This window comes from Lissotriton vulgaris, chromosome 10 (genome assembly GCF_964263255.1).
Source record: "Lissotriton vulgaris chromosome 10, aLisVul1.2, whole genome shotgun sequence".
NCBI classification, from domain to species: Eukaryota; Metazoa; Chordata; class Amphibia; order Caudata; family Salamandridae; genus Lissotriton; species Lissotriton vulgaris.
This window is the reverse complement of record NC_141698.1, coordinates 657,523,702-657,537,622: the sequence shown is the minus strand read 5'-3', so window position 1 is coordinate 657,537,622 and position 13,921 is coordinate 657,523,702.

Sequence of the window (13,921 nt, the reverse complement as noted above, 5' to 3'; positions counted from 1 at the left end):
GCAGCTCACCTTTCTGTCACTGGTATGTTTTTCACCATGTGCCAGGACATAATGCACCCTGAAGCTCTACATCTAAAAGATAGTAAAAGAAAGATGTTATGATTGGTATTTATTACTATCTTAATGTGGAGTACAATAAGATCGCCCTTTCACACACCTTCCCTCCCGCACTTAAAAACGACTATTTGTACAGTTTATATTCCGGACGTTTGACCGATTATAAAAACTTTCCTGCTATTGGAAATATATATATATATATATATAAATGCAATAATATACGGTATATAGGACTGCGTACACCTAAATCTCTATGTCGGTTTTTAGTATCCAGTCTGCTGCAGCCCATCGACTCCCTCCGATGCGCACCCAGGCCTCACTGCTCACCTTTTCGTGGACAGGACACCTTCTACATCATGCAGTCCCGCTCTGCCACCAAGAAATCTGACATCTGGCTGTTCGAGCAGTAGCGGCCCTCCTCCCCCAAGCGCCTTGAGACCCTTCCGGGTGAGTAGCGCGCTATACAAGTGCTTGATTCATTGATTGCTTGAGTCTTGATATCGGTATGGCTAACGACATACTCGTGCTCCATCATCATCGCAGGTTCCTCACCCGCTCAGTTCTTGCGGTACCACTAACTCAGTAACCAAAGAAGCCAAGCAAGTAGTGGTGTCCCTTGTACTCGATGGTTCGGGCCTACATGAGGTGGCCGAACCACTAGGACGGGCCATCTCAGCGTTTGTGATTGGAGCAACTCTAAAATGGTGTAGTGCACGTGCGCCCCATCTTTTTTATTGGTGCAGTCACCTGTGTAGTGACCCATGTGCTGGATGGGTGTGGTGTGGGTGTATACCAGCCATGAGGGAATATGTGTGTGCCGTTCTGACAACTAGACCTGGAACTAAGAAATCACTACAATGGAAATCTGGGCAATGATTTGTTTTTGTTTTTTCCTGGTAGCGTAAGTGGAGTGGGCTGGCCTGACGTATGCCAGTGCTGCGCGAGGCTCTCAACCATGATTCTGGAGCTATGGGCATGATTCAGTTGTTAGCTATATGAAAATCAAGTGATTTGGGTGTCCGTTTGTAGTGCTGACGTCTCCCGGGTCTCAAAAGCAAATGTGCCATTATATCTGTAAAGTTCCACAACTTGGCCAACATGGAAGGTACAGGGTATCACTGACTCTACATTCGTTCATAGTTGCATACATAAAAGATGGTGGACATGACGCATTTCTGTGAGTATGAATGTTTGTTGTACATTCAGTGAGAGTTGTAGCTGTAGTAATACAGGGCTGTGAAAGGTTTAAGTTGCAATTTTTGGCACATGAAGGGCAGCTAATATATATATGTATGTGGTTATTCAGGTACACTGTAGAACTTGGTGCTGGGAATCAGTGTTCGAGACTCGGAGTTGCGTGCACATCCTGGTATTATAGAGTAATGACGTAATGTACGTGTGCCTGAAAATGTACTGTAAATACGGTGATCATGTAAATTGCTGATACAGTTTTGAGTTGATTTTGCGCTATGTAAATATGCTTAAAAAAAAGGAGGAATAGCCCACACTTACTGTCGGAGGTAAGATGGTTGTATATGCTATTTATAGGACAATATAATGTGGTAGGGCGCAGGAGCAGCATTTTACAAACATAATAAATACACTGACACAGATAGATAGTTGAAGTGGGTGCGGGCACGTGTGCTCGACTCCATTTTATTACGTTGTTGTGGTAACAAGTAGAATAGTAATCATGATATCATACACAGATATTTAATCATAAACGGTTTATGACTTCTGCTGTACAAAGGTAGGAGCACTGTATGTGAAATAATACACAGAAGATTCTATCGTAAAGAGTTCACGAGTTGTGATGCACTGAGGTAGGGGTGGTTTGTGTGGAGCCTGCGATGATACGTGGTTCAGGCAGACCGCACTGGTAAAAATGTGTTTTAACTATTGAATTTTGCCTTAACAAGGGCATGTGGTGATTATTTACGGTGTACTAAGTTAGTGGTACGTCTGGTGTTTAGCGTGTGCTCACCCTGCGATGATGCGTGGTCTGAGCGGGCTGCACTGAAACCATTCACTGTTGCATACTGTACTATATGAACTTTGAGGGGGGGAAACTAGCATCAATGGTTATCAATTGCTGTGCAAACTAGGTGTACTGATTGCTCCCCATAACAAATTAAACGATTCTAACTTTCACAAATTGGGGATGTATGTCTGTTGGTGATGTTGAAGGTGATACCCCAGAGGTACTTGGTATTGCCGGTGGTGGAGGTACATTTTGGCACAATCTTCTACATTCTTTGTGACCATAGTTCACAGGATGCGACGATTGAAGGTGCTTGCGCATACTAGCAGTACAACAGCACTATTTTTTTCTCTGCTTTAAATAAATTGAGGCTGAATTGAATACTGTCTGTAGTGTACATCAAAAGGTAAATTCAAGTTCTGTACCCTACTTTCCACAGTGTACATCGAAGCTACTAGTCCGTACAGTTATAGAATATTGTTTTTTTCAGTTACTTTAACAAAATCTGAATACATACAGTATAATTGTCTCTGCATTAAATAAATCAAGGTTGAATTCTCTACTATCTATAGTGTAGATGCAAAGGTGAATTCAAGTTGTAAACCCTGCTGTCTGCAGTGTAGATCTTAGGGTAGAGTGCATCATCTGCAATCATGATTGAAGTGAAAGTTCGAACATGTATGCAGCGTCCATTTTATTATTCAACTAAATCGATAAGTGATATATTACATTTTTGAAGGAAGCATAGTAAAGGGATATTGTGTAGGGTTTGATAGGTGTTATACTTAGTTTGGTTTCCACTGAGTTAGTAGTACCTGAAACAACATGGTTCCATGGAGCCTGTGATGATGTGTGGTCTGGGCAGGCCGTACTGATAGTAATGTTTTTGTCTTGTGAATTCTGGCTTAGTAAGGCCATGTGGCGATATTGTGTAGGTTTGAGGGATGATTTTTGGTGCACTGAGTTAATTCCTTTGGCGCTTAGCGTGAACGTATCCTGCGATGATGCGTGATCAGGGGGGCACAGTAATTGAAGTGTAGATCGAAGGCACTACTCGACACAAACATCGATGAATGCTTTTTTGTCACAGTTAACAAAATCTGAGGACACAGTACAATTATCTCTGCCTTAAATACATCGAGAAATAATTTAATATTGTCTGTAGAGCTAAAGCGCCACTGGTACCAAGTTGTAAACCCTGCTGGTCGCAGTGTAGATCGAAGGCAGTAGTTGAAACAGACATCAAGGAATGCTTTTTTGTCACATACTTTAACAAAATCTGAGGACACAGTACAATTGTCTCTGCCTTAAATAAATCGAGAATGAATTCAATGTTGTCTGTAGTGCTGATGCGCTCCTGATATCAAGTGGTGAACTCTGTTGATCGCAGTGTACATTTAAAAGCAGTACTCAGTACAGACATTGAGGAATGTTTTTTGTAGCATCATTTAACAAAATTGTCTCTGCCTTACATAAATCAAGGGTAACTTCAATGCTGTCCGTAGTGTAGATGCAAAGCTGAATTCAAGTTGTGAACCCTGCTGTCCGCAGTGTAGATCGAATGCAGTAGTTAAACAGACATCAAGGAATGCTTTCCTTGTCACATATGTTAACAAAATCTGACAACACAGTAGAATTTTCTCTGCCTTAAATAAATTGAGAATGAATTTAATATTGTCTGTCGGGCTGATGAGCTTCTGGTATCAGGTTGTGAACTCTGTTGATCACAGTGTACATTTGAAAGCAGTACTTTGTACAGACATTGAGGAATGTTTTTTGTGGCATCCATTAACAAAATTGTCTCTTCCTTACATAAATCAAGGCTAACTTGAATGCTGTCCGAAGTGTAGATGGAAAGCTGAATTCAAGTTGTGAACCCTGTTGTACGCAGTATAGATTGAAGTCAGTTGTTGACACAGACATGGACGAATGCATTTTGTCACATATGTAAATAAAATCTGAAGACATATAGTACAATTGTCTCTGCATTAAATAAATGAAGGCTGAATTTCCTACTGTTCAAACTTTAAAATAATCTGAGGACATAGTACAATTGTCTTTGCTTTAAATAAATCGAGACTGAATTCAATGTTTTCTGTAGTGCTGATGCACAACTGGTATCAAGTTGTCAATTCTACTGACCGCAGTGTAGATTAAAGGCAGTACTCAGCACAGATACCGATGACAAATTTAGATCCAAAGTTGAATTCAAGTTGTAAACCCTGATGTCTGCAGTGTAGATCGAAGACAGTAGTTGATACAGACATAAGTCTGCGGCGCTGTGGCGCTGAGTTCACAATGGGCCTGTATCGAGGAGGCACGCGGTCATGGCGGCAGCCACGTGGTAGGGTGCGGGCCTGCGCTGCAGTGCAGTCTCTTCTCTTTGCAGAAGTGAACCACGCCCAAGGCGTAGCCTAATTATTTATAGTCTTACGTTGATGTTGTTTACATTGGACTAGCCCACTCCACTTCTGTTTCAAAGGGGGGTGAACACAGCTACAAGACGGAAATATTCCCCAGTGTCTGAGATAATATGGTTGCGTCCACTATTCAATACACTACACGTATCAATGATATATCTAAACACAGAAAAGTTTTTGGTTTGTATAGTGAATTGTGTATAGTATTTCACCGGTCGTCTTAGCGTTGTGTACATTATTGTTGATGTTCAAGTTCTTTCCCTTATACATACTTGGTTGCCACATCTCTGTACATTGAGCTAGTGTGCTGTTGAGGGGGATATATTGTTTTGGAAAGGTCCTTTGTCCTGTTTTGCGCTGCCTCTGAGGTAGTAGGGGGGAGGGGTCCCGGGAGGTGGTTGTGGTGGCGCTGGTATTGTGATTTTGTTTGGTGTCGGAAGTGTATAATTAGAACCTCTATCACATATTGCTCTTTAAATATGGGTGTGAATTGGATGTAATTCACGCAGTACATAGTCGACGTTCTTACATTAGTTAAATGTTGATGTTAATTTCTTAGTGGTAAGTGGAACTATTGCCTGATTTTTTAGGTAGCATTGCAGATTTGGTTTCTAGTTCAAAATATGGGGAAGTGGTCAACATTATAAGCAGGAATTGTCATTTAAAAAACATTTGAAATTCACTGAAAAAAACTTTGGTTTCAGGCAGGTTTATAGTTAGGAAATATCATTTAAAAAACCTTTGAAATTCACTGAAAAAACCATAGGTTTCAGGCAGGTTACAGTTAGGAATTTTCATTTAAAAAACCTTAGAAATTCATTAAAAAACATAGGTTTCAGGGGGGTTATAGTTAGCTGGACATTTCACTCATACAAAACCATTGAAATTCCTCTGTTATAGTTAGTTGTACTAACTGTAACTCTCGCGCCCGCAATCCACTGGTGATGTCACATATTACTTCATTCATGACATGGTCCGTGACATCACTGATGACATCACTGTTGACATCATCCACGTGACAATCAGATACACCTCATCATACACTACTATAACCTTTCATCATTCACTGAAAAATACAGAGTACGATATTTGAATCCATTGACACAGCAATACAAGTATCTAAAAACCCACTCAGTAATTCCTAGATCTACACACACATCTAATCACTTACCTATTGATTCACTCATACATGTTGTCAATGATCAATAGAACACTATCAAATATACGTATACACTTATATTAACATTACACACCAGCACACATCCTATTCAGTCATCCTACTCACTTTTGCAAACAATGTACCTTATTTACATTAACTCAGCTACACACTTATACAAATATCACTTCATTTATTCATATAAATAGTAACTCATTACAAGTATACAATTATCTATACAGTCACTCATGCAATCAATGATTTTTATGTACACCTATTTATATACAACAACTATCACATACTGTATTTTATTTTTTTACTTTGTTGGCCATGTACCATTGAGAAATGTTTTTGCTCATCACCACACCCATAAAGATATTCACTCACCCAAACAAGTATTATAATACATAGTCTTAACCTCATATACGTACTCAATTAACTATTCACATATCTTTGGGCAGTCACAGACCCCCCACTGAAGCACACACACATTCACTCTCCATTGCAAATATTCAATTAACTAATCAATAACTAATATAGGGTTTCACGTAGCTAGTAACCAACTGGTGCAGCAGTTTACACAACAACTGACCAAGTAATACAGATATTCACACAGTTTAGTCACTATCTAATATATTTAGTGAGACACTATAAATTACTCAAGTAAACAATCAATCATCAATCACACTGCTACTAAATCCACTATCCATATTTTTATATCTCCACTCATTCTTCAATGCAGATTGCTATATATATAATACATATTTAAATATGGAACCAAACCACATTCACTAGATGATGTCATCAGTGATGTCATCAGTGATGTTATTTGAGATGTCATCAGTGATGTCACTGACCATGTCATGAATGATGTAATATGTGACATCATCACCAGTGGATTGCGGGCGCGAGAGTTACAGTTAGTACAACTAACTATAACTGAGGAATTTCAATGGTTTTATATGAGTGAAATGTCCAGCTAACTATAACACCCCTGAAACCTATGGTTTTTTCAATGAATTTCTAAGGTTTTTTAAATGATAATTCCTAAGTTTAACCTGAATTCAGAACACCTTCCCTCCTCACTCGGAGCCCCGAAATCAGGAACCGGACAAACCACACGGCATGTTTTTTTCTGAATTCAGTGCTTTATTCCATAACAGCAGACATGACGCGTTTCGACCGGGGTGCCGGTTCTTTCGTTGGAGAGACCTTGGTTCGTATATTTGGTGCTTGGCCACTATAGCACCTTTGGCACCCCACCCTTAAGCAGCCCAGCAGGACAAGTTGTGACTTTTGTGCTTTTTTTTGTGGAAACACTGCTGCGCCGCCACGGTCAACAACACTTGTTGGGACCAGGATCGGTCTGATACTCCATGCCGCGGAGACAAAAGTGGCAGGGTGAAGGCTTGTGGGATCAGTAGTAGTGATGCCGCCAACAAGGGTGCAACTGACAAGGAAAGGGGCCATTACCCACATGGGGGAAGGTACTTACCGTAGGTGCCCTAATCCTTGCCACGCCCACCACATGTTATTCGCCTATCACAGCGATGCAGGCATTTTAAAAACTGGACTCCAACAGCACTGTTTTGATTGGGAAATGGCGTCTGAAGAAGGAAACTCTCCGAAATGCATTATGCCGTTCAAATAAATGCAGTGAGCCAAACAAGCCTGAGTGTGTGCCGGTTCTTTCGTTGGAGAGACCTTGGTTCGTGTATATATATATATATATTACCTACGGTCGCCAGTAGGTAGTTATAGTTAGGATTTTTTTCAATGCAAAATCTCAAAATTCCATTTATAATAACTTTGGCGCCGGTTGACGAATCTGCCTGAAAATGTCCTCAAATTTGCCTCGCGGAGCTCCGGTCCTTCCTTGAAAGTTTGGGGGGATTCGTCAAGCGGGGGCCGAGATAAAATGTGGGTCCCAAAACATGTTTTCCCCATGTTAATTTCCATAGGGCGGTCAAACTCACTTTTAGCCCGAACGGCTGAATGGATTTCCACCAAACTTGGCAAAATTGTAGGGACTGGTAGCCCAATGTGCCTTTGCTATGTCTCAAAATATGTGCTCCAGTGGATTTTGAGTAATTTAGGTTAAAAAAAATATATGTATCAGTGGCCGCGCCTCGGTACGCGCACCAGGGAGCGCAGCGGGCGCGACACGCGAGGTGCGCACGGAAAGCTGATTGGCTCTCGGGTGTCTGTAAACATTCGAAACAGTCCGGACCGGCCGCCATCTTGTGTCTCGGTAAGATAGAGACACAAGAGGTGGAAAAAAGGGGGAATGACCATAAGGGGGCAGGGTAGACCCCCCTGACCCCCTAGGTTTGATGTGGGGGCTATAAAAGGGCCCCACGGTGCAAAATATATATATATATATATTTGATTTGCGCAGGGGGAGTGCCCGGTATGCGCACCGGGGAGCGGACCGGGGAGCGGCCCATAGGGAAAGAAGAATGACAGAGTTATTAAGCCTTTTTTTATAAATTGGAGGTAGTTCTAAAAAGAACAGTTTTTTTTCTTCTTTTTGTTGTTTTATATTTTTTTGTGTTTTTGGAACATTTTGTACTTTTTTTGGCTTTTTTGAACAATTTTATATTTATTTTTGTATTTTTATGGGGATAAACGAAAAAACAGGGAATTGAAAATGGCTCAACTGGAGCAGAAAAAAAATAAGAAAAAATAGGGTTTTTTGGGGCATTTGTGGTTGTCCCCAGCAAGGACAATGAGCTTTATGCTCAGTTCACCATAGGAGATGGTCTTACCACAATGTATATATGTTATACGGAAATCCCCAAACCGTGGCTGAATGCAAGGGATCGTCTCCCTTGCCTCTAGTTCCGTTGGAGAGGGTTGATTTATTTGGGAGGTGGAGCTTGAAGATTGGGGAAGGTTACTGGCCAGTTCCCTCATCTCTGCAGCAGAATAGTTGATTGGATGCCTGCGCTGCATTTGGCGATTCATGGTGTTGTTTCCGAAAGAGTATTTCTTATTAGGGTTTCCCCTGGAAAGTTCCACGCCACAGATTAGCAAGTCACCTTGACCGCATTTACTTTTTTCTTTCCCTCTGGGATCGAAAAAAACTCCCATACAATGTGTGGTTTTGGCTGGTATGGGGTATTGTGTTCTTGCAGCCATCTTCTCCTCCCCTCCTCCTCCTCCTCCTCCTCCTCCTCCTCCTTCTCCTCCTCCTCTTGTTGACCACCAATGTAATCTTGTGGTGGTCCTCTTGGTGGTTGTGGTGGTGGTGGTGGTGCAGATGCTCCAGCTGCTGCTGCTATTGAAGCCAAGTACAAAAAAATACCTGAAAGATTGCAAAACAGGTCTTCCTAAGTCAAAGGACAAAGTCAGAATAAGGAAAAAAGGTGGGGTCTTTCATCATTTGGAAAAAAAAAAGGCCTGAACCAATGAGAGGTGTTATTTTCAGGTCACAAGACCAGGGATTTCATCATTATGAAACCAAAACTGTTCTGCACCAATAAAAAGCGTTATTTTCAGGTCACATGACCGACGCGCAGGGGCGCGCCACGTACGCGCATCACATGTTTACGTTGCGCGATCGTATTCGCTCGAGTGCTTCCGGGTGCGCTTACGCCGTGCGTATCACGTGGACGCGGCTACGCGATACGTCACGATGATGTTTTCGCTCGCGGCAATAGCGCTAACGGGACGCTCTCCGGAGCGCGCCCTGGGGCGCTTCAAAAGACTACGCTTTCCGGGACACTCACCGGGGCGCGTCCCGGGAGCGCTCCAGGGTAAAAAAAAAATTTAAAAAAATATATATATACATTAAAAAAATTGTTTTAAATACAAATAAAATATAGGATTCATTCTTTTTCAAAAATATTACATGTTATAGCTATATACATTTGCTATTAATAAAATTTTGAAATTCAAAGAAAAAAATATAGGTTTGAGGCCTTATATATAGTTAGGAATTAGCATTTAAAAAACCTATGACATTCACTGAAAAAACCATAGGTTTCACATCTGTTATAGTTAGGAATTAGCATTTAGGAAACCTATGAAATTCACTGAAAAAACCATCGGTTTCTCACCAGTTATAGTTAGGAATTAGCATTTAAAAAACCTATTAAATTCCATGAAAAAACCATAGGTTTCACATCAGTTATAGTGAGCTGGAAATTTTACTGACATAAAACCATTGAAATTCTACATTATAGTTAGTTGGACTCACTATAACTTGCGCGTGTAATACACTGCTGATGACGTCACATATTACATCACTCATGACATGGTCAGTGACATCACTGATGACATCACTGATGACACCGTCCTTGTGACAGAGTGACAGACCTCCTTTCACTGTAACCCTTGAAACACATATTCAAAAATAGAAACTAAAATTTTCAAAAAAAAGGAGATACCCATACCAGTTACAACAACCAATTCAGTAATTCCACCATTTATATACACATCCACTAATTCACCAACAGTTCTATGTAGTCACTCATACATATACTCACTCATCATATGTAGTGATACACCTATACATCCTGTAACACATCGACAGTCTTCCAAAAGTTACTCACACACATACTCACACATGCAAATAAACTATTGAACATCCATTTATTTGCATATACAGCTATACACACACTACCACCTTACTTCTAAGGAAACTTACACATACTTACTCTCTTAAACAATCACTTATCGAAACAGATACTTATTTAAACAGGAACTCTTACAATCTCTCACTCTCACATATACTCACTTATATACATCAATACTCACATATACTAGATTAAAACATATGTAGTTACTGATAAAGACACTAGTGAGACAGTCATTCACTCACTAATACACACATATACACACTCATCCATCCATACAGTCCTGCACATATGCCGTCTTCCAAACACATACAAACAGTGAGTCAGTCATTGATGCATCTATGTGCTAAGTAATACCCCCACCAAACCATACAGACACTCATACTGATACTAAAAAAATCTAATAACCCATATACACACACATGTAGCTACTCACCAACCCATGCAGCCACTTATACACAAAGTGAAACACTGATACAAACATTTAAATATTTAAACAATATTTGCTAATATATGTATTCACTAAAATACACTTAATAAGCCAGTTAACTAATCATTTTTTTAAAAACATCCATTAAGACACTTATTTAAACATTTATTCTTCCATTGACCTTTACATATACATATATAAAACATATTTATTTTTCAGAAAGGCACACATTCACTGGATGGTGTCATCAGTGATGTCATGAGTGATGTCACTGACCATGTCATGAGTGATGTAATATGTGACGTCATCAGCAGTGCATTACACACGCAAGTTATAGTGAGTCCAACTAACTATAACGTGGAATATCAATGGTTTTATGTCAGTAAAATTTCCAGCTAACTATAACTGATGTGAAACCTATGTTTTTTTCAGTGAATATACATATATATATATATATATATGAAATCCAATGATCACCTCAGTGGGGTATCCCTCGTCCAGTGGGGGTGGCGCGCTGCCGGTGAGGTATCCGGTAAACAATATAAATCCAAAACGGCGTTCCAAGCGCGCACTCAGGTACTGCAAGAATCCACACCAGTCAGCAGGTCTGTCAAGTAAGTAGGGTTTATTCACGCCATAAGCCCTACGTGACGCGTTTCGCACCCCATGAGTGCTTGTTCACACCTCACTCATGGGGTGCGAAACGCGTCACGTAGGGCTTATGGCGTGAATAAACCCTACTTACTTGACAGACCTGCTGACTGGTGTGGATTCTTGCAGTACCTGAGTGCGCGCTTGGAACGCCGTTTTGGATTTATATATATATATATATATATATATATATATATATATATATATATATATATATTCACTGAAAAAACCATAGGTTTCACACCAGTTATAGTTAGGAATTAGCATTTAAAAAACCTATTAAATTCACTGAAAAAACCATAGGTTTCACACCAGTTATAGTTAGCTGGAAATTTTACTGATATAAAACCATTGAAATTCCCACGTTATAGTTAGTCGGACTCACTATAACTTGCGCGTGCAATGCACTGCTGATGACATCACATATTACATCACTCATGACATGGTCAGTGACATCACTCATGACATCACTGATGACACCATCCAGTGAATATGTGTCTTTCTGAAAAATAAATATTAGTGAGTTATGTTTAAATATTTAAATATATATATTAGTGTTTCACTTTGTGTATAAGTGGCTACATGTGTTGGTAAGTAGCTACATGCGTATGTATATGGGTTATTAGATATTTTTATTAGTATCAGTATGACTGTCTATATGGTTTAGTGGGGGTATTACTTAGCACATAGATGCATGAGTGACTGACTCTTTGTTTGTATGTGTTTTGAAGACAGCATATGTACAGGACTGTATGGGTGGATGAGTGTCTATATGTGTTTGTTAGTGAGTGAATGACTGTCTCACTAGTGTCTTTATCAGTACCTACATATGTTTTAATCTAGTATATATGAATATTGATGTATATAAGTGAGTATATGTGAGAGTAAGAGATTGTAAGAGTTCCTGTTTAAATAAGTATGTGTTTCTATAAGTGATTGTTTAAGAGAATAAATATGTGTAATTTTAAATAGAAGTAAGGTGGAAGTGTGTGTATAACTCTATATTCAAATAAATGGATGTTCAATAGTTTATTTGCACGTGTGAATATGTGTGTGAGTAACTTTTGGATGAATGTCGGTGTGTAACAGGATGTATAGGTGTATCACTTCATATGATGAGTGAGTATATGTATGAGTGACTATATAGAACTGTTGGTGAAAGAGTGGATGTGTATATAGATAGTGGAATTACTGAATTGCTTGTTGTAACTGATATAGGTATCTCCATTTTTTTAAAAATTTCAGTTTCTATTTTTGAATATGTGTCTCAAGGGTTACATTATAGTGAAAGGAGGTCTGTCACTATGTCACAAGGATGGTGTCATGAGTGATGTCACTGACCATGTCATGAGTGATGTAATATGTGATGTCATCAGCAGTGCATTGCACGCGCAAGTTATAGTGAGTCCGACTAACTATAACGTGGGAATTTCAATGGTTTTATATCAGTAAAATTTCCAGCTAACTATAACTGGTGTGAAACCTATGGTTTTTTCAGTGAATTTAATAGGTTTTTTAAATGCTAATTCCTAACTATAACTGGTGTGAAACCTATGGTTTTTTCAGTGAATTTCAAAGGTTTTTTTAATGCTAATTCCTAACTATAAGTTTCACTTTATAAATAAGACTGTTAGCACTCTAGTTGTTCTTTTTAACACTCTGGTACATTTTCTCATTGGGCTACAGTTGGGCTACATCTAGTTGAATTTTGGGCTACATTTTCAATTTTTGATCTCTGGTGGCCATCTTTGGGCTACATTGGGCTACTTTGGGCTACATTTGGGCTACATTTTGGCTCTAACATATATTAAGCCCAATGTAGCACAATACATATTTTTCTAAAGTTAATGTTTTTTACAAACCACTTCAGAATAGAGCTACCTGTCCCTACAATTTTCCCAATTTTTTTTTTAAAAATTATTTTGGGGAGCGCTCCCGGAGCTCGCCCCGGGGAGCGCCCCGAAAAGCGTATTTTTACAAAGCGCCCCGGGGCGCGCTCCGGGGAGCGTCCCGTGAGCGCCAATATCGCAAACGAAAACATAATCGTGACGTATCGCGTAGCCGCGACCGCGTGATACGCACGGCGTAAGCGCACCCGGAAGTACTCGAGCGAATACGATCGCACAACGTAAACTTCCGACGCGCTTACGCTGCGCGACCCGGGGCGCGCCCCCGGGCGCGCCCCGGGCGCGTAGCGTAAGCGCGTCGGATCATGTGAGCAGAAAATAACACTTTTCATTGGTTCATAACAGTTTTGGTTTCATAATGATGAAGCCCCTGGTCTTGTGACCTGAAAATAACACTTCTCATTGGTTCAGGACAGTTTTTTTTTCTAAATGATGAAAGACCCCACCTTTTTTCCTTATTCTGACTTTGTCCTTTGACTGAGGAAGACCTGTTTGTTGCTCTGTCTACTTTTTTGCTCTTTGAGTAATATTTTGTACTATAAAATGGCTTCATTAGTAGCATCAGCTGGTGCATCTGCCCCACCACCACCACCACAACCACCAAGAGGACCAGCTCCAAATTATGTTGGTGGTCAAGAACAGGAGGAGGAAGAGGAAGAGGAAGAGGAGGAGGGGAGAAGAAGATGGCTGCCAGAAGAAAATACACCTTATAAACCTAAACCACACATTATTTGGCAGT